The sequence below is a fragment of the Paroedura picta genome, chromosome 2 (assembly GCF_049243985.1).
Source record: "Paroedura picta isolate Pp20150507F chromosome 2, Ppicta_v3.0, whole genome shotgun sequence".
Taxonomy (NCBI): Eukaryota; Metazoa; Chordata; class Lepidosauria; order Squamata; family Gekkonidae; genus Paroedura; species Paroedura picta.
In genome coordinates, this window is record NC_135370.1 from 46,030,718 (window position 1) to 46,052,523 (window position 21,806).

Consider the following 21,806-nt stretch of genomic DNA (forward strand, 5'->3'; position numbering starts at 1 on the left):
TCCAGTGTCTTAAGCACTTAATAAGGGTTCATCCCCTTTGAAGGAATTATTTCCCTCAGACTGCATAGGGATCATGCTCCTTTACTAGGAGCTTTTTCCCTCAGGCTTGAATAGGGATCTTTCTTGATCCTCACTCAACCTTACTTCCCGGGCAACTGTCATTTCTTAACTGCCACTGCTACTCTCAACTTTAGAATTCCGTTTGAATCCCCTGTCACTCAAGATTCTCCGACTGGGCTAAAGCATTAACCATTTACTATCCATCACACCAGTCTTCTTACAAAGCACTTCTAGGATAAAGAGAGGGAAGCGTCTTTGGGATGTTGATAGGTGATGCTTAGTTCAAAGTCTTGTTCCTGTGATTCGATTGCATTTATTTGCTCAAATTGGAAATACATGGCAGAGGCGGCTGGTGCAATTGTTTCAAACTTCTATTGACAGGGAGTCTCATTGGAATTTATAAATTGTGTTTCCAACATCCTGCTTACCTTTTGAAATCCTTTGCCTCCCGGGGCCAACATAGCAAAAAAAATCAGTATTAAGCCAGATCACAGTGAATCTGCTGTCACCAGAAGGTAGTTTTTAGAAACAATGTTGCTTTTTTATGACTAGTCTGTATATACAATTAGCCACCCATGGCCACAGTCAGTGGGTATCTAAATCTGTGGTTCAGGGCCACATGAAGGTCAAAACAGGTTTTTTTGCACACTTGGGGGACTCCCAAGGCGTGCAAAAAATCTCATTGTTTTAAAAAGTGGGGGTTTAATCCCCCCCCCAATATATGTGTACTTTCTGTGCCAGTACGCTTGCCTTCAGCAGTTGAAGGAGGCTTGGAGCCTTGCTGGGTCCAGAAGCAATGCAGCTTGGAGCTCTATAATGGGCCTGGTGGAAATGACAGTGCAGCTGAGGAGCCATGCTAGGCCCGGAGGTGGCTGTGTAGCCCAGGAACCCTGTTAGACCTGGCAGTGGCAGTGCAATCCAGGAGCTACACGGAGAATGCTGCCACTCTTGTATAATATCCTGCCTTTCATCCACTCCTTTCTGTAGCTGATTAAAACCGAGTTGAGACCCGAGACCTGTAGTCATCTGATTAGGAGGATTGTGCCTGTGTGTTTGAACAATATGCTTTAGCAAAGCATTTGCTTAGAATGGTTTGATTAAATATACATTTTATGAGAACATGTTGAAACCACATTAAAAATTTACCTATTGAACTGCGACATTTGTAAACAATCAAGCGTGTTTATGTAGCTAACAGGGCTGGGCTGGGGGGGGAACACGTTTACATTCATGGCAGCGCATCTTTCAGGAAGAAGAATCTGAATGACATCAAGAATAAAGAACAGGATTGCCACCTCTGGGTTGGGAAATGCCTGGAGATGTTAGGGTTGGAACCCAGGAAGAGTGGAGTTTGGAGCCGGGAGGGACCGCAGCAGGGTATAATGCAAGAGTCCACTCTTCAAAGCAGCCCTGTTCTCCAGGGGAACTGATCTTGATGGGAGATGTCCACCTGGAGACTGGCAGCCCTAGGAAGGAATTTGTTGATGGTGTCTCTTAAATGCAACCGCTTTACCCCAGAGCTAAAGAAGAAGAGTTTATATATATATATATATATATATATATATATATATATATATATATATATATATATATATATATATATATATATATATATATATATATATACCCTGCTCCTCACTGCCCCAAACGCTTTCCCATCACTCCCTTTCCCATCACTCCCTATATATATACCCTGCTCCTCACTGCCCCAAACGCTTTCCCACAACAGACACCCTGTGAGGTAGGTGAGGCTGAGACAAGAGACAAGACTGCTTAGAAGAGCACTATCAGGGCTGGGACGAGCCCAAGGTCACCCAGCTGGCTGCATGTGGAGGAGCAGGAACTCAAAGCTGGCTCACCTGATTAGAAGCCATTGCTCTTAGCCACTATGCCACACTGCCTCCAGGAAAATCCAAGTGGAGCCTCAAATCTGGAGGAAGGTCACCTAGCCTGATAATATGTGATGTGTCCATTCAGAAGTAGTCCTGAAATTGGTTTAGATGTTTCTGACTCCCATGTTCTACCCTCCAGTCTTTTTTCCCCATGCCTAGCTAGAGCTAGAGATTCTTTTACAATGTCCAACTTGAGTTTCCATCCCTTTTCAAGGAAAGATTTTTATAATGATGTTTCTACCTGCATCCTTGTTTCATTCCATCTTCCCTCAGGGAACAGCACTCCATCTTTAAAGCTAGCAGCAGTACCTCCCTCCTACAGTGAAGAGAAATAAGAAGAAGGAATGGCTCTCTGTTTCACAAACACTTGAAATCTGGTGGCCTAGTTCCATTTATCGCCACAGAAGGTTTCTGTCATCTTGCACCCCCTAGAAAATGTCCTTCCCCCTCTAGAATTTTAAAAACCTGAGCAAATGATGAGAAATGGCTTTGAAAAACACAGAAATGCTGTGAAGGCAGCTTTAAGCTACTTGGAACTTGGTATAATAGTTGTAGGACATGGAAGCATATACCGGTTTTAGCTCAGGGTTTTAGAAGCAGCTGAACAGAATTGTTGCTGTTGTTGTTGTTGTTAAATTTATATACCACCCTTCCGTGCAGCTCAGGGTGGTGTACAACATGCATTCACATCAATAAAGCATAGATATTAAGAACCTTTAAAACAATAAATAAATCACAGTGTTAAAATCTCAACCACTCAGTACCATCAAGCATTTTCCCAATATAACCTATTAGAGCACATTCTTCTGGACGCGGGGTTGCCTGGGGGAAGGGCATTTGATGTTAACATCTCTTCTAAGGGGGAACAGAGAAGCTGTAAGAGAAGTGTGGAAAGTATTGAATGACACATATCTTGTTTCTTCCCACGCATATATTTTGTATTACCACAAAATAAATAACTTCAAATGGCTCAAGTGACTCCATTTTATTTCCACAATCACTCTTTGAGGTAGGTAAGGGTGAGAGAAAGCTTGCGTAATTGGGCCGGTGTAATCAAGCTTGCTGGGGGGTAAAATGGAAATGACTGGGGAAGGCACTGGCAAGGCCACCCCGTATTGAGTCTGCCATGAAAATGCTAGGAGGCGTCACCCCAAGGGTCAGACATGACTCGGTGCTTGCACAGGGGATACCTTTACCTTTAATCAAGCAAAGGTAGAGTGTAAGCCATTGCAATGAATGGGGCAGTGCCCCATGAACTCAGCCTGCCTCCAGCCCCTTTGGTCAGCCTCTTTATTGTCCTTGCCGGACAGTCCAGTGGGTGGAAGTTGCCAGCTAAGGACATTTGGTGCTATGCAATGTGTAGAAGTGGAGGATTCCCCCAAACTGTATAGGATGGGAAGTGCTGACATAGGTAGGCAAATGGCAACTGTACCCACAAGGTGATTGCTTTCTGACAGCAAGAGAGGACAGCTAGGAGAAGAGAATTAAGAAGTAGGAGTGTCATAAGCACCTACAGTAATGAGTTCCAACATTGCAGCCAGCTTGGTGTAGTGATTAGGAATGCAGACTTCTAATCTGGCATGCCAGGTTCGATTCTGCGCTCCCCACATGCAACCAGCTGGGTGACCTTGGGCTCACCACAGCACTGATAAAGCTGTTCTGACCAAGCAGTAATATCAGGGCTCTCTCAGCCTCACCCACCTCACAGGGTGTCTGCTGTGGGGAGAGGAAAGGGAAGGCGACTGTAAGCCACTTTGAGCCTCCTTCAGGTAGAGAAAAGCAGCATATAAGAATAAGGTGACCAGATTTTAACATCAGTAAAGCCGGACCGCATTTGAGCCCCCACTTGTGAGAGGTGTGCTGTGGCTTTAGACCGGGGGCTAGCCCTTTAAGCCTGAGCTGCACTTCTCAGAGCGTCCTCTTTGGCCTTCTTGCAGTGCTGTGCTCCTCTACCTTTGCCTCCTTTCAGACTTCAGTCCCCAGAACTGTTGCATTTGCTTGCCTCGCCTGCTCTTGGTGAACTCCACCATCCTTCCTGGTTCATGCATCTTTCTCTTGCTGTTCCCATCACAACTTCTGCAGTTGCTGACGCCAGACATGCTCCCCTTGGCCAAGGACTCCTTCAGTGATCCTGCTTGTTTCTCTGCTGTTTTAGCCAGGTGCAGCCTCCTGGGCATCTCCTTGCCCCTGACAGTCCAGCCATATCTCTTTTCTGTTGGGCTGTCCAGAGCCTCCTGATGCCACTGAGGCCTTGAGAGCCCAATTTGACAGCCACGTGCAAGTTTTAATTTCTGGCCCTTTATTTGTTTTATTTGGTGGCCCTTATGAGGGCAGAAGGGCATAGTATAGATCTTATAAACTAGAACATGCATGGTACAGATCTTGTAAATTAAAACAGGCAAAATTGAATACATATTGTTTATAGAATAATAGCAAATAGAGTTGGACTACAATCTGGTAGACCTGGGTTTGAATCTCTACATTGCCCTGGAAACTGGCTAAGTGACCTTGAGGCAGTCACACCTTGGTCTAACCTCAGAGAGTTGTTGCTAAAATAGAAGGGAGAAGGGAACGATGTTGTAAGCCACTTTGCCCCTCCTCACCCCTGGGAAGAAAAGTGAAGCATGACTGAAGTAAATCAATCAATATTTCAATTATTTTAATTTTTTTATCTACCCCTTTCTCCATGGACACCAAGATACTGTATTGAGTTCCTGCGGCCCATTTTAGATCACAACCTGAAGCCTGGGTCAGCCTTTCTACTGAGCTTTACAGCACAACTAGGCAACAAGGCGTTATATTTCAGCAATTCCATATGAAATTTCTGGGGAACGAGGGATAGCCAGGATGTTGACTTGCTGCTTTGATGTGCTCAGAAAAACTGAATAGAACAGGCTGCAAAAGTTCTAACATCTAGAGTGTAGATAGCTTCAGGCACATTATATGTTTGTTTCTGTCTTCCCTGGGAACTCTTTGGGCAGAAGGCACACTGCAGTAGCATATGGCATACAAATGTGAGGTGTGTTGGACTGTCTGTGTTGTTGTAAGCATTTTATCTCTGGCTCTCTACAGATGGCATTATGTGCATTGAAATCATTCTGTGAATTGAAATCAAGAGGGAGTGGGCATGGGGACACATATGTGCTCGATTGCCGGCTCATAGGCACAGAACATGTGTAGGCTACATCCTTTTAACTGATGACATTCAAAATAGTAAATCCTATGCAAGCCAGTTATTGTATATAAGCAGGGACCAAGATCCACAAATTTGTGCCCACTCCCCCTTATATGCATGGATACATGTATAGGGTTATTGTGATCCTATGCTCATTGTGACGCCCTGTAGCGTTAGAGCCTCTTGTGGCACAGAGTGGTAAGGCAGCAGACATGCAGTCTGAAAGCTCTGCCCATGAGGCTGGGAGTTCGATCCCAGCAGCCGGCTCAAGGTTGACTCAGCCTTCCATCCTTCCGAGGTCGGTAAAATGAGTACCCAGCTTGCTGGGGGGTAAACGGTAATGACTGGGGAAGGCACTGGCAAACCACCCCGTATTGAGTCTGCCATGAAAACGCTAGAGAGCGTCACCCCAAGGGTCAGACATGACCCAGTGCTTGCACAGGGGATACCTTTACCTTTACCTTATGCTCACTGTGAATTAAGAGTGGTATATTCTCACAGTGGACATTCAGTCAATCTGAGTGCCTCTTATTTATAGTATCCTCCATTCTGGGATCTCTGACAGTATTCCACATGCACAAATGGACACTGTACAGAAGTAAACGCAACTGCATATATGCATATCACTTGCTCCTCCCTTTCCTTTCCCTTTCTCTTACCAACTGTGTTGACATTTCATTTATAAGATACTTTGGGCGGGAGCCTCTTGTTTTTTGAATCTGGCTAGCTTTTCTGTTCAGTCTTACACAAATATTTTCCATATTTTCCATATTTTTCCATATGGCTTTTGTATATGCAGACACCATGGTCGCCAGCATAGTTTTTGGGGAGGATGGTGGTAAATGGGGACTCTTTGTTCCTTTTTCACCAGCAGAAAAGCTGGCTAGACCCAACTCCAACAGTAGTGGAGCTGTTGTCATGACACTGATGGTGCGAACCAAATATTACGATCATGATACCATATTGCAATGCAGTATTAATGATGAACCCCCTAATCTTATTATCTAGTATCTCCATATATGAGTTACTGAATCGTAACACGTATGGCTGTAAGCATCTTCTGAAATCCCAGAACAAACTTATTTTCCAGCCTGTTTTGGCATTGTAATCAAGGCTGGCAATATGGCAAAAGGAGCCTGCCGGTCTTTCTGAATGTTCCGTGTTTACATTCGGCAAGCAGCTGAACCTTCATGGGCTTTTCTTTTTAATTGGCAGCTCAAGCATAACAAATGAAACAAAAGTTATATTTAGAGCCATGAATAATTCTGTATTATGAGAGAAAGAACATACAGTACAAGACACGCAGGAGAATTCATTATATGTTTTGCAAAGCTTTTCCCTACCTGCCGATGGAATTTCCATTTAAAAACATGCCTGTTAGGTTTTAGCAAGCACTGAAGCCAATGTACCATATTCTTTTAAAAATCAAAGGTTCCCATGTTCATTGAAAATGAGCAGTGAGATCCATATCCAACAATGCTTAAACTACTTTCAACAACAATTAAATCCCACAGTTAAAGCGGGATTTACCCTGGTAGCATCTATGGTATTCTTCCTTTGGTCCACAGAACTAACTGAGAAATAAACAATATAATATCATTATAATATTTTCCCCTGAAATGAAAAGCCAGATACTGTTCAGAATACTCTTATCTGTCTGAGTTTGATAGCTAGAACCAACATGTCACAATCAAGCATCACAAAGAAAAAGAACGCAGCCTAGTGCTCTTCAGTTAAGTTCCATTGGGATATGCTCTGACAGGGGTTACAAAAGGGGCAGGAACCCATTTAGCACCTTCCACTGATGGTATGCCAAGCTACCCCCTTGTTTTCTTCTTGCCATTTGCTTTTTCAGGGAAAGGAAAAGCTCTTTGAGAGTCAGTTTAGTGGTGAGAGCTTGGCAGACTGTGATCTGGAGAACTAGGTTTGATTCCCCATTCCTCCACATGCAGCCAGCTGGGTGACCTTAGGCCAGTCACAGTGCTCTCAGAGCTCTCTCAGCCCCAACTACCTCACAGGGTGTCTGTTGTGGGAAAAGGAGAGGAAAGGTTTTGTATATTGTTTTGAGACTCCTTCAGGTGGTGAAAAGCAAGGTATCAAAAACCATCTCTCTCTCTGTGTGTCACTTGGAGACACCATTGCAGTCAGGCAAAAACCTGCTCTCCACTTTTTATGTGAGTGCTTCAGTCCTCAATGCCTGACAGCTAACTGTGGTTAAAATATCTCACAGGGATTTGGTAGGCCCAGGTTCAGATTCCTACCATGCCATGAAGCTAACTTTGGACACATCACATGCTGCCAGTATGATGTACTTATCAAGATTGTACACAGACAGGAGATCAGGGGAAAGCTGGCAAGGACAAGTGGGTAGTTAGATGGATTCTCCCATTCAGGTCAAAGAAAGGGGATAGATTTTCTAGTGAGAAGAATTTCCCTACCCAGTCAAAGTTAGCTCTGTAGAGCACAGAGATCCCTGGTTTGTTGTGATTAGAAACTGCCTTTAAAGAACTTAATAGTGAATTAAAAACTTAAGATGAATACTGGTGTATCAAGATAAGGGGGTTTGCGTACTGGAAAGAGTATACCAGCCTTCTGGAAACCAAAGGAGATAATGTTCAAAGAAAATTTTAAGTCAATGTGAAAAGCTTAAGAAGAATTATAGTCTGTGCATTTCATCTGAACTTTCCTCTCTGTTAAATAAAATGTTCTGTTATTTTTGAATTTCAAAACACCTTGAGTGTCTTTTAAGTTCATTTAAAGCAAGCTCCTGATCCTTTCCTCAGGTTTCTGAGTTAAGCCAGCAGCCAAAATATCATACTGTGACAGGGTGGGACAACCAGAGTTCTTCAGCAAAGAATAAAACACATTACTAGTGTGGCTCATTCAGTAAGGAAAAATGGAGGGGAAATCTTACCTCCCTCAGAGGCAAGTGGACTGGGAGTAGTGAGGGTGCCATATGAGTAATTAACAGTTTTCCATAGAGAGCATTCTTGATCAATAAGAGAATTAGCAAATAATTGACTTCTCAGTGCATGCAAATTGTTGCTTGCAGGTCAATATCAACTGTTTCTGCAACTTATGCTACTTTTGTTCCTACAGCAATTAACCGCTATAGAGAACTAACAAACAAAACAAAACATGCATTCTGAAGTCAAAATTAGCTTTTCAAAGGTGGCATGTTTAAGGAAGCAGATAACATCCTCTCTCAATGGCCTTCATATATATATATCTTCAGAATCCACCCTTGCCTGTAGGAAATGTGCCTACCATCCCACCGTGGTGATCAACAATTCCCAGGGTATGCAAGGAAAGGCCACACGAGAAAAACACTGGCACACGCCTTCCTCCCCATGCACTCACAATCTGCCTAAATTCATAAAAATCTACTTCCAGAGAAGGAGAACTCACCACCTTCCGAGGAAGCCTGTTCCACTGAACCACAGTAATCCAACGCCACAACAAATTGTTCAGTCCATTGTAGGCAATATTTAGGGGGTATTTTCTGCTCTCTGTGTATCTATATTTTTGTCCTCCCTTGCTCACCCTTGCAAGAAATGTTACAGATTGTCACAATCCAAAGGCTTTTCCAGGGCCCACAAAGAACTGGCCCCGCTATCTGTGAAGGAATTGAACATGTTCATTTACATGTTATGGAACTTGGGCCTAACTGCAACTACTTCAGCAGCCCTTCTACAACATCTACCCTTGGTTCTTCCTCCTAGATTGCTCCAGGAGGTGGTTGGCCTCATCTCCATACATTAACTCTTTTTTAAGAGTTATAATCCTATTCTACATAATCCTATTCTGTTCTCTTTACCAAAGAGATCAGAAGCAGAATTTTAATTATATATCTTTTGACCTGAGTAACGCCTGGCCAGATTCCTGCCTTTCAGTTCAGTTACTGTAAAGGGATAACCCTGTAGATATTAGATAATGAACACAGACCTCATTTTATGAGTGATATAAACCTTTCATTTCACACAATGACCTTCTCACACGGCCTATATACAGAGGAAAATGAGACATCCAAATAAGCTTCATCGCAAAACAATTTTTTGACCTTTTCAGTTGGCACGCAAGTTTTCTACCCCATCTTTCCTCCAAATATAGGCCTTCAAGGGTTCATAAACAAAATGATTTCATTGGAAAGAAAAACAGTAGTGATTAATCAGTCAGCCATCTGAGATCTTCCCCTGCTAAAGCACAATCAGCACCTGCCTGCTCTCTGTTTTGCAATCCAGTCTACTCAGCCATGAGTCTGAAGGCAGGGAGAGCATATGGTCTGTCTCTGCCAGAACTGCAGAGTGGGCAGATATGCTAGCACGTGGTCTGTATTGTGCTATGAGAACAGCACAAGCAAACAGACATCTCTCCGCTTAACTAGGAACTATTTGTTTATTTTAAAAAGTAACTGAAAGATCCAGAGCACAATGTGAAATAGGAAGAACAATAACAAAATGCATTTAAAAAAATCCCGATTGTCCTGCTCAAGCCCAGTTTTAACCTTGAGATGAATTAGCAACTCTCTACAGACTTAAAAACAGGACATCTATTGCTCAGTTGCAGTGAAGTCAAATTGCCATAAAGCATACTGGTGTAGGTGTGCTCAAATGCCCACTAGGTTGCCTCATGTCAGGTTGCCATGTTCTGACATTCATTAACCTGTTCAGGACCCATTAACAGCTTGTTTGATTGTTTCCCCCCCCCCCACTAACAGTGCAGTGTGGCATGATCTGCTTTTTGCACGTGCATGTTCTCGCATAGCTCTGTGGAGCTATACTCCCCCCCCCATACACACACAAAAAAAACATTTATCTCACAGCTGCTTTGCTCAATAGGCCATAGTTTAAATAGAAGAAGAGTTGGTTCTTATATGCCGCTTTTCTCTACCCGAAGAAGTCTCAAAGTGGCTTACAATCGCCTTCCCTTTCCTCTCCCCACAACAGACACCCTGTGGGGTGGGTGAGGCTGAGAGAGCGCTGATATCACTGCTCGGTCAGAACAGTTTTTAGTGCCATGGTGAGCCCAAGGTCACCCAGCTGGCTGCATGTGGGGGAGTGCAGAATCGAACCCGGCATGCCAGATTAGAAGTCCGCACTCCTAACCACTACACCAAACTGGCTCTCTAATAGATGGTTAGATTGGTCACAATCTCTATAAATGAGTCATAAATAAGTACTGTGCACAGGGTTCATCTATATTGTCCCTAGTTATGTAAAAGCAGATTTGGCTCAATTTCTATCATCTTAGGTAAGTTTTGCAGTTGTGAATGTTGCTAATCATTAACCTGTTCTTACCTTTTTAAAAGCTTTTCAGATTTCTAAAGTCACTTTTGTGTCACCTTTGAATATACTTCACTACTCTTTTACTGTAAGATTGATGAGATTCCTACACTGCTTGATGCATCCTTATGTTGCTTGTTACGGTCTGTGCTGATTATTATTATGCTTTATACTGCTTCACGTAAAGTTACTGCATTATTTATTTACTAGTAAAAAAGCCCATTGTATAATAAATACAATGGGTGCTAGCAGGCGGGGGCAGAGCGAGGGACTGGGGAGGGTAGGGTGAGGGAAGGTGGCTTACCTGTAAGGGGCGTTTTGCAAGGGCAGGCGGCGGCGGTGCTGTGTTGCTGTCTGCGGGCGCGCTGTGCTGTGGCTGTGCTGGTGCTTCATGTAGCAGTCGTGGCGGCTCCTTGGCGACGTCTTCTGGTCGGCGGCCATGTTTTTTGCGGCGTTGTCCTCGTTCAGGATGGCGGGGGCTTCCAAGGGCACTATTTTGTGCTGCCGGGGGCTCCCTGGGCGGCGGCCTGACGCGTCAGAGGAGTTGGGCAGCGGCCTGACATGGCGAGAGGCGCTTTGCGCCTCTCGCCGCATCAAGCCACCGGGCAGGGAGCCCCCGGCAGCCGCGCTTCGTGCGTCTGCCGGGGGCTCCCTGGACGGCGGCCTGACACGTCAGAGGCGCTTCGCCTCCTTGTGAGTACGGCGGGAATCGGCCGAGCCAATAGGCAAGCGCTTCGCGCATGCCAATTGGCTTAGCCGATGGTCTGTCCAAAGGTTCCTCATCCCGGACCAAGCCCGCCCTAACTCCTCCCAGACAGCCCTTATGGCTTTATTTAGTCTGCGGCGCCCGCAGCACCGCGGGCTGTGTTAAGATGTTCACATTTATTAACTGCTACTCCTAGATCCTGCCGGCTCATGGCGGTTTACAATAAAATCTGAAAAACACACCTAAATTACATAAAACGAAACAATCCAGTACTGGCAGTGAAAACCAAACTATAGACTTCCTTTCTCCCACCTGTCCATGCCATATAACACTGCCCCGGCGATGTTTGGCCTATGGGGCCTATACAGGGGGGGACCCGATCTTCCTACCCTGGCCTCAACTAAATGCCTGCAGAAAATCTCTTACAGGCCCTGCATAACTGCGCTAGCTCCATCAGGGCCCTCAGCTTTTCTGGAAACTCATTCTACCAGGTTGGGGCCAGGACCAAAACGGCCCTGGTCAAGACCAGGCGTACCTCCCTAGGAGCTGGGGACAACCAACAGATTAAAACCCACAGAGCGGAGAGCTCTGCAGAGGGCATATGGAGGCTAGCAGTTCCTCAGATATGTGAGGCCCAGGCCATGGCTGGCCTTAAAGGTAAGAACCAAAATTTTAAACCTGATCCAGAGTAACTGGTAACCAGTACAGCTGCCTCAGCACAGGCTGTGGATGTGGGTCCTCTAGGATGACCTTGTAAAGATCCTAGCAGCTGCATTTTGAACCAATTGCAATTTCTGGGTCAGGTAAGGGCAGGCCCACATAGAGCAATTTACAGAAATCTAATCTGGAAGTGACTGTTGCATGGATCACTGTGGCCACATGTTCTGCAGATGGGTAGGGTGCTAGTAGCCTCACTTAGCACAGGAGGTAAAACACCACTTGGGCTACCTTCATAATCTAGCCTCCATTGACAAGGAGGCATCAAAGATCACCCCCAAATTCCTGGCAGTAGGTACAACCTTAAGCTATACCCCATCTAGGAAGGGAAGGGAAGGCGCGCTTCCTGCTCCTGCTCCTGTCTACCCAGCCACAGGACCCTCCCTCTTGGAGGGGTTGAATTTCAGACGACTCTGCCTGAAAGGGATAATTTAGATGAAGATAAATTCCCATGTTTTCAGTATTGTCTTTTTGGGGGGCGTGTTCTGGAACCTCTTAATGTGATTAAAAGAGAAAATCCTTGTCATATTTTATATACTAATAAAATCCCATGAAATTCATGAACCTGATGACCAAGCTTTCCTGAAAGTATCATTCCCTGAGCAAGATTCAAAGCTCCCTCTTGCAAAGAGTTTAACCTGGAAATAATGCAAGATAACAGGAGGAATAATAGTATAATTTTTCACTAATCTACCCACTCCCACAGGAAACTTCTGATTCCCTCCTAAGCTATTCCTGGGAGTACTCAACCCATATAAGAAGCAATTTTGGGAGTAGTTAGAATTGCCAGGGAAGTCTGTAGTGAGTGAAAAATTCCCTCTCCTCCCCGTTCCTGTAGGAGTTTAGGAGTTATCTAATCTTGACTTGGTTTTAATGGGAAACTTGAGCACTCCACAGCTTAATGAGAATATTGGATCGATGTAGTAATTTTATTTTTAAAAATACTCAGAATTTATATTGCTATCATTTAATTCGTCAACACCTTGCTTCCCAACTAAACCATTGATAGCTCTTGTTTTACAAGAAGCAAAGTATAGCTCAGAGTGAGTTATGAAATACAGAACTGGAAAAAGTGACTTTTAATTAGAGTTCTAGGTTTTTAGTGTGATTTCACTTTAATTAAAATTTAAACAGGTGATTTATTTTGCTATAGATTTCTTCCTAGTCCTACATTTCTTTCTATGGATTTTGCAATACAATTACTATACTTTAAATCAAAATGAATTGATCATAATAGGTAGTTTGATTTATGATAAAAATGTAGCATAACCTGTTTTTAACAGGCTGATTCTGTTTGATAAAAGTGATCCTGTGTTGCCAGAAGTCTTCAAAATGACATGAAAAATCTAAAAGAAACCAGAAGAAATTAAGCAGAAACAAACAACAACAACAACAATCAAGTACTCCTTTGGAAAAGGATTGAACACAAGAAGAGTTGGTTTTACCCCACTTTTTAAATCAGTCATAACTAGATGGCACTTATGTGTATACACTATAGCCCCCTGCACTGGTATTTTGCGTTTTAGAATGTAGTTTCCTCAGTAACAATAAGAAATAAAATACGGAAGTCACGGCTTACAATCGAAGAAGTAAAATAATGTATTTGAAACAAATGCAAAAGGTTGTTGTTGTTAAGTGCGAAGTCATGTCCGACCCATCGCGACCCCATGGACAATGATCCTCCAGGCCTTCCTGTCCTCTACCATTCCCTGGAGTCCTTTTAAGTTTGCACCGACTGCTTCAGTGACTCCATCCAGCCACCTCATTCTCTGTCGTCCCCTTCTTCTTTTGCCCTCAATCACTCCCAGCATTAGGCTCTTCTCCAGGGAGTCCTTCCTTCTTGCCCAAATTCTTTGTTTGTGTCATTGCCAGCATATCTTTCTTTTTTAGCCATAGCAGAAAAGTAATTGTCCTGTGGGTGGACATTTCCCACACCCAAGAAGGACACAAGCAGACACTGGCAGTCTTCAAGCAAAGGTTGGATACACACTTTTCTTGGATGCTTTAGGATGCTTAGGGCTGATCCTGCGTTGAGCAGGGGGTTGGACTAGATGGCCTGTATGGCCCCTTCCAACTCTATGATTCTATGATTCTATGACACATTTCATTTTGGCATAACTTGGCCACAGCTTTATTTTTTTCATACTGAGCGTGGCACAGCATGGAGAAAGATCCTGCTCTCTTGCTGTCAGCTGACCACAAGGCAGCCCATTCCGACAGCAGGCCATTGCCCCAGGGATACCCCTGCAAGCCCGCCTGGATCCCCGGGCCCCCATGTGGCCTGCCACGCCCTCAAGAGGCAGCAGATGGTTGGGAACCCATGGGGCATTAGCCTCTGGTGAGTTGCCCTGCCACTCAGAAATACACGACAGCGTTCCAAGCCTCCATCCCTTCTCCATTAAAGGGGGGGTCACCTGGCCATGTATCTGCACAGCCTCTTATGGAGTGCCCCTTCAAATGGGGAGACCAATGTGCAAGCTCAGCCTCCCCCCCCCAATGGATCCACCCCATGCTCCAAACCCATCATAAGCTGTGACAATATTTTAGAACCCAAACCATTATTTATGAAACCATGAATGCCAATAATAGAACAATTTCAACAGGGGAGGGTTGGGTAGGAACATTGCTGGCAAGGGAGGGAAAAGAGGCTGCCAACACGCTTGGGCCGCTTTTTACGGCGCCAGTCTCAGCCCTCCTCCCTTGCAACCCCACACATCATGCCAGCATGCTCCCTGCCTCCCCAGGGGATGCTACCCCAGCCTTCACTCTGTGCCTGGTCCCTCCAGGCAAGGAGCCCCCAGCGGCGACAACGGCAACCAGGGGTAAGTCCTGGTCACTCATTAACAACTGGCAGTGCCCTAATGCTTCTGTGGGATTCTAATATGAAGCAATAGGTCTGACCTCATCCCATACAAGTGTCAGTAGATATACAGTTCCCAATGAAAACACCCCAGCCTTGTGATGGCTGCTCAGAATTTTGTTCCAAAGTAGCTGTGCCATGTTTGGAACTGGGGAGGCGAGGAGGGAGGGAAATGTACATGACTTGCATTTCCTGTTTTCATGCAGCCGATGGAAATAATCTGCATGCTGTTTTAAGCTTCACTACTGTGGAAGACATTCTTGGTCTGTTTCCCAAGAAGGGGCAGAACGGATGCTTGAAAAGAGCATATACCTGTCCAAATCATGTGCAGCAGCCTGCCACGAGACCTGCAGCAAGAAATAGTTGTTTGCACTCTGCGGCATCTTGGAGAAGCGCACATAGTGGCTGCCAATCGGTTTGGTCAGCTGCTACGGGTAAATTGCTTTCTGGACAGAATGGTGGATTAAATTTCACACAGGTAGTCTGTATTCATTGAAATAAGATTTTATTCTGTTATTTTTTTAGGAATTTGTTTTCCTCAAACTACCTTTCATTTATAACAAATGAAAGCTCATCCATTTTCTTATGAAAAAGAATTTTATTTCCATTCTGGAAAACCAGAGGCTTTCCTATGGAAGTCTTTTAAAAGTCTGAAATCTATCGCAGTTGGCAAAGGTTTCTCTCTTTGGCTCAATTTCTATAGTCTTAGGTAAGTTTTGCGGTTGTGAAACTTGGTAAACATTTACCTGTTATTACTTTTTTAAAAGCCTTTCTGATTTCTAAAGTCAGGAAAGTTAGACTATAATCAAGCTATTATGATGGCTGAGGTGTTGGTCCTTTCCTCTGTCCTGCTCTCCAGGCACTGCTTGGTCAGGTTTAGGAGATAAGAGCCACTCTGTAGGAAGGTATCGTTCTAGCCCCTTTGAAAGAGGGAGTTGTGAGCAGGCATTCTTGGACTTAAATGATCTAAAAAACTATTGTCCAGTGACTAACATTTCATTCTTGATCAAGGTGCTTGAGTGGGTGGCAGCTATACAGTTTCGTGTCGTCTGGGAGGAGACGGATTTTCTAAATCTATTTCAGTTTGGATTTAGGCCTGGCTTGGGGACAGAAAAGAGAGGGAGGCGTGACCGCTGATGGCCTGATGTCGGGCCGCAGCCCGGAGGTTGAAGACCCCCTCCCTGGAGGACTCTGTGACTTTCTATACCATTGAACCTAGCTGATTGGCTGGCTGGAGGAGCTGGCTGGGTTGGATATGGGGCATTATGCTTTGGTGTTTCTGTTGTTACTTGACCGACTGATTCCAGAAGGTGGTACTGGGGGACTGTTCCTTCACCCTGCTTTACTCTTTTAGGCGCCAGGCCAAAGCACATCTTTGAAACTCGGGTTTAATTAGAGGGTTTATTTTACCAGTTTTTTACTGGAGTACTGCTATTTTATGGAGAGTTTTACCCTGTCTATGTCTAACGGGTGGGAAGGCAGCATGGTACAGCCCAATCTCGTCAGATCTTGTGAGCTAAGCAGGTTCATCTCCGATGAGAACTTGGATAGGAGACCTCTGAGGAAGACAGCAGAAGAAGGAAATGGCAAACCACCTCTGCTTCTCATTTGACTTGAGAGCCACTTGGGACTCCAAAAGTCAGCCACAACCTGATGGTATTTTATACACAGACATCCAATGGCTTGTTTTTTTGTTGTGGTATTTTAATTGTAAGCTACTTCAAGCAGGTCTCTGAAGAGGCAGTGCAGAAATATCCAATAAATCAATAATACAATGTAAAAATAAATACCGGGGCTGGGCCAAAATTGATATCATTAGGCTTAGCAGACATGATACTGATTAATGGCAAACTGGATTGTCTGCACTTGCCCACATTGGGGGTGGTTTTCCAACCTCATTATGCAACCTCATTATCACTTGTCCTACTTCTCTTTGTGAATAAGGTTTTTTCCCCCTTCCAAAAGTGCCACAAGCAAAGATTAATTTTTCTGCTGTTTCTTGCCCGTAATCCTTGTTATTGTAATGGGAATGTGCAGTAAAACAACAAATTTGGATAATGAGAAAATCATTTTCAGGAGGTACGTTTTAAATGATAATGAAGAAATTATAGACGTTTATACTATAATTGCCATGATTTGCATGTTACTGAGACCATTACAAGTCAGAGATACACAATTAGGACACCTAACAACTTTTCGGGGAGCCGTCCCCATGCACTGCAGCCCAATAAACATTTTCAACTGTGAGAATGTGGTCAGGGCAGAGGAATACTTTGTTCCTAAGTACCATGCGCTGCAGGAGACCTTCAACTTCATATGTGAAGCCAGGGAACTAAGACATTTTGTGGCGCTTTTGAATGGACTCAAATCTGAAATTTGTGGTAGTTGATGTGGAAAGGATGCTTCACGCATGTGGCAACTGATGGCAACCTAGCCACATACTTAATTAAATTAATTTATTTATTTATATACCGCCACTCTCAAATGTTTCATGGAGGCTTACAAGATCAATAAAATACAAAAAAAATCTCCTAAAATACCCTGTTAATATAATAACATAATAATAACAATAACATAACAAGATGGCAGACAATAAAATACCAGCCCATTCCCCTGTTCGGCATGGCTCAAACTCTCTCTACCTGGGAGTAAGGAACCTGGTGGGCCTCAACTTAGAGATCCTAATGGCAGCTTATGTGCACTCCTGGTAGCAAACACAACTTGGCAGCCCACATATTAAACTTTCCTGAGAGAAATATCAGATTGAAAGCTGTTGGTGTGTTTGGGGAGGTAGCCCTCGTTGTCCGGGCCAAGTCTTGCTAGGGCATAGTGGCAGCATATCTGCTCTAATCAAGTATTGTGAGCATATGTGTGTTTCTGAATGTGAGGAACGAACCAAATGAAGGGAGTTCAGAAGGGTCTTTTTCTGAAGGCCCATGGTGGCTCTCATCATCCCAGTCTTAGATTCAGAATCAGAAAACCTTTATTGGCATAAAAAGCACAGTATTAAAACTACGAGTAACTGGTTTCCTCCATAATCTTGTATTTTTGTATTACCCATTAGTATCTTGTTTTTACGAGTTAACTGTACACATTGTTTTATTTCTTTAACTACACCCTTCTTTCGAGGAGCTCAAGGCATCTGACATTTACTCCTTTTCTTCCTTTCATTCTTATTCCCATACTCCCCCCCCCCCCGGTGATATAAATTAGGCTAGACAACACTGACTCTCAAACAACTGAACAAGTACTAGAACATATGGTGATCTACATGCTATGGAGCGTCAATCAAGCTTTGTCTTTATGGGCACAAACAAGAAACCTGCACCAGGGTTCAACATATGAACTTCTCTCCAACCCACTCTCTCCAACATAGAGAGAGAAGAAACCTAAAGTTTCTGTGTATATTCATATGGCAGAGATACAGCTCCTCACAGGGTACGGGACGCTTTAGCCCAACCACCTGCCAGCCAGCCCACCCAGAAAAGGGTTCAATCCAGCATACAAAAGCTGGTTCAGCACCAAATCCCTTACATAGCTTTAGTGGTGGAAAGTGGCATCAAGTTGCAAACAATTTATGGCAAATTTGTAGGGTTTTCAAGAGAAGAGATAAATGGAGGTGGTTTGCCATTTGAGAGCCATCTTGAAGTAGTGGTTAGGAGTGCAGACTTCTAATCTGACGAGCTGGGTTTAATTCTGCTCTCCCCCACATGCAACCAGCTGGGTGACCTTGGGCTTGCCACAGCACTGATAAAGCTGTTCTGACCGAGCAGTAATATTAGGACTCTTTCAGCCTCACCTACCTCACAGTGTGTCTGTTGTGGGGCGAGGAAAGGGAAGGCACTTGTAAGCCACTTTGAGATTCCTTTGGTTAGAGAAAAGCGGCATATAAGAACCAGCTCTCCTTCTTCTTCTGCCTCTGCATAACAACCCGGAACTTCCCTGGTGATTTACCATCCAAATACAAGCCACGTCTATGTGCCACAGCTAGAAAGCTGTAGCAGCACTTCAAATGTAAAATTTTAAAAGTGTGTATTATGTGGCTGTGGTCCTGGAACTTTTGCTGGTATCTGGGACCAGCCAGACACCTAAATTTGATACCCTCTGATAAAGGACCATAATCCATTCACGTAGCCTTTTTCTCCCCTATACCAATTCAAGTGGTTTTTTTTAAAAAGGAAGTCACTAAACCATATGGGGAGCATCACACACTGGCCTGACACTTGGGAATGGTCCTTTATATTTCACTAATGAGGACTGAAACATCCACTGCTCTTCAACCATCCTGTCCTTTCCTAGTTTATTTGGACGGATTTAGCTAATTTGGGCAACTGGTGTTGCTAAGCAACCAAACTACTCTGCTCTTTCTCCTGGCACCCAACAGCAACATGATATTCTTGAGGCAGATGTTGAAATCCTCCCCTTTGATTTTGCGATCAAGTCATGAAAATCTCTTCTGATCTTAGAAATAATCTCATGAAAAGTAAATTAGAGTTTGAGCTCCTACCCAACATATATATAGAAGTCCAAGTTTCTGCAGGGCAACTGCCATAATATATTGTACGTTATTTTAATTGTATTTCTTTTCCTTTACCATTTGGCATTTATTCCCATACTTATTTATCTTTGTTATTGTTCATACTGGTGTTCTTTGTGATTTGTGATAGGCATTTTTACTTAGGCCAGATTACAGGTGCACATTTATCCCAGGATAACTACAGCAAACATGTATATCTTTGCATGTGTGAAAGATTCTCCAGAGATTAGCTGTTTCTAATGCAGAGAATCAGCAAGAGGTTGGACTTGAGAGAGCTTGCTCAATTCCCAGTTCAGATATGTAGCTTTCTAGATTTTGTTTATTTTTTTATTGTAGATGTACCTATCTGGATTATTCTTATTATGTATGTCAATTAGTCTCAATAAGAAACATATTTCCAAGGGCAATTCTTTTGTTTTCCACCCATTATCTGGGATTGCCCCTCTAAAAAGAAAAAGTAAAGGACATTATTTCATACGAAAAGCATATCCCTATTTTAGAGGCAGTGAAAACTTTAGCTTGAAGGGGAGGCGTGAATTAAGGCATATACATTTCCCCTCCTACTCTGGATGTTCAAGTGAAGATGGGGTGTGGTTAGGGGTCTAGTATTTGACAACAGAAGAATGTGCTGGTAAGTGAAACTTTACATAACACAGTCTTTTTACTCTGCGATAGTCAGTTCCCACTTTTTCACTGTGGGCACACTCTTCTATGACTAGGGCTATCGCCACAGCTGCCTTTATTTGCATAAATGCTTTAAGAAAATGCAGGGCTACTGTTGAGTTCACAGCCAGGAGTTCCCAGTGCAGAGGTAGTTTTTGGGTGAACCAACATTGGTGCTTACTTGGGTCATTCCCCTAAGCTCTAGCTTTGGGATCAGTAATGGATAAAGTAAGGTGTTGATAGAGATGTAGTGTAAGGGGCAGTGCTGGTTTTAAGGGAAAATTCTGGAAAAACAGGAAGCAGTGGTAGATAACCTTGGGGAAAGTATGGTAAGGAAAAGTGGTACAGCATGGTGCCTGACCTCTGACAAAGAGTGCTACTGGCAAGGATAGGTCTTCAACTTTCTTGAGACTGTACCACAAAATGGCAGCTATAGAAGGTGGGAACAATCACAAAATGGCTGCCAAGAGGGGCCAATTACAAAATGTTGTGAGATGTTAAGCCAAGCATCCTCCTCTGATTGGGGCATCCATTTTGGAATGGCTACTTCCTTTAGACTCAATGGTGTTGCTGAATGGCATTTTTGAAGCACTTACTGCAGCTATGAATTTGGGAGAAATCCAGGATGGGCACTGTGGTTTGGAAAATAAGTTTTTTGGGGGAAGAAATAAGTGAGTGCCAGGAAACATATCAATGGGCATTGTGGTGCCCATGGGTGCCACAAGTAGAGGGGACAGTCAACCTCTATTTATTCTGGGGTGCATATTGAAGGTATAAAAGTTACCCATGAAGCCTTAAACCTTTTATCTAGTTCCAGTAAAATTTGGCCCTGGAATCCAGTACTATAATAGAAAGCATTTTCAAGATGAAATGAAACCAGCATGGAGTAGAGTCTCCAAGCTGTACACAGCATGTCTGAGTGAGCTCCAGATCTCTGCAGGCTCAACCCACTGGTATCAGGCCATCATCTCTACTGGATGTGGTTCAACACAGCACTGCTGTGTATATTTTGCTCATGGGCACATTTGGAGACTGAAACTGATTCAAGTTTTCAGAAGGAAGAAGTCAGCAAGAATGTTGCACAGGCCGAAACCAAGGTGGTTGTTACAATTGAACTCAGCAGTGAAGTTGCTCTCCCTACTGTAGCCACAGCGGATCCACTGAGTGTGGCCCCTTAAGAGAAATCCTCATGGGCACCAAAGTTATTAAAGAAGTACAGGAGGGACTTCTCTCTGTCAGATCTGAGCTCACGGAAGTGAAATCTCTTCAGAAGCAGGCAGCTAAACTACTAACAGATGCAGAGAGCAGGATCTCAGACCTAGTAGACTCTTCTGTTTCTACATCAGCTTTTATTCAACCATTCTTAGATCTAGAAAGTAGAAACCGCTGTAACAATCTTTGCCTAGTAGAGGGTGAGAGAACTCCTAGAATGGGCAGACCTGGTGGCCTTTGTTCAATGTATTTTAAGGGAGCCTGGGTCTCTCAGAAGATTATGACCTTGATATGGAGTGGGCATGCAGGTACTTTGGTCAGATCTGGGATATAGCAACCCATCCAAGGGCCATAAGTTCATCTATTAAACTTTGCCACTAAGACCTTTGAAGACAAGCCAGCTTCTGTGTAAACTGAAATGGGGTCCAGATCAAATTAAGATTTCCCTCTTTGATGATTTTCCTAAAGAAATCATTGATGGGTTTGCCCCGCCAGCCTGGACTTCACACCCCATGCATAATCGGTCATACTGAGCATATCCTCTATTAACATTGGACTAAAGATTCAAATGTCTCAAATTTCTACTGCCATTTAATATTGTGTGGGTCTCCTGGGAGAAAGTGCAGCTTCAGGCAAGACTCACCTACACTCACACAAGGTCTCCAATTATTTCTGCCTCGCCTACATGTGTCTTTCTTGCAA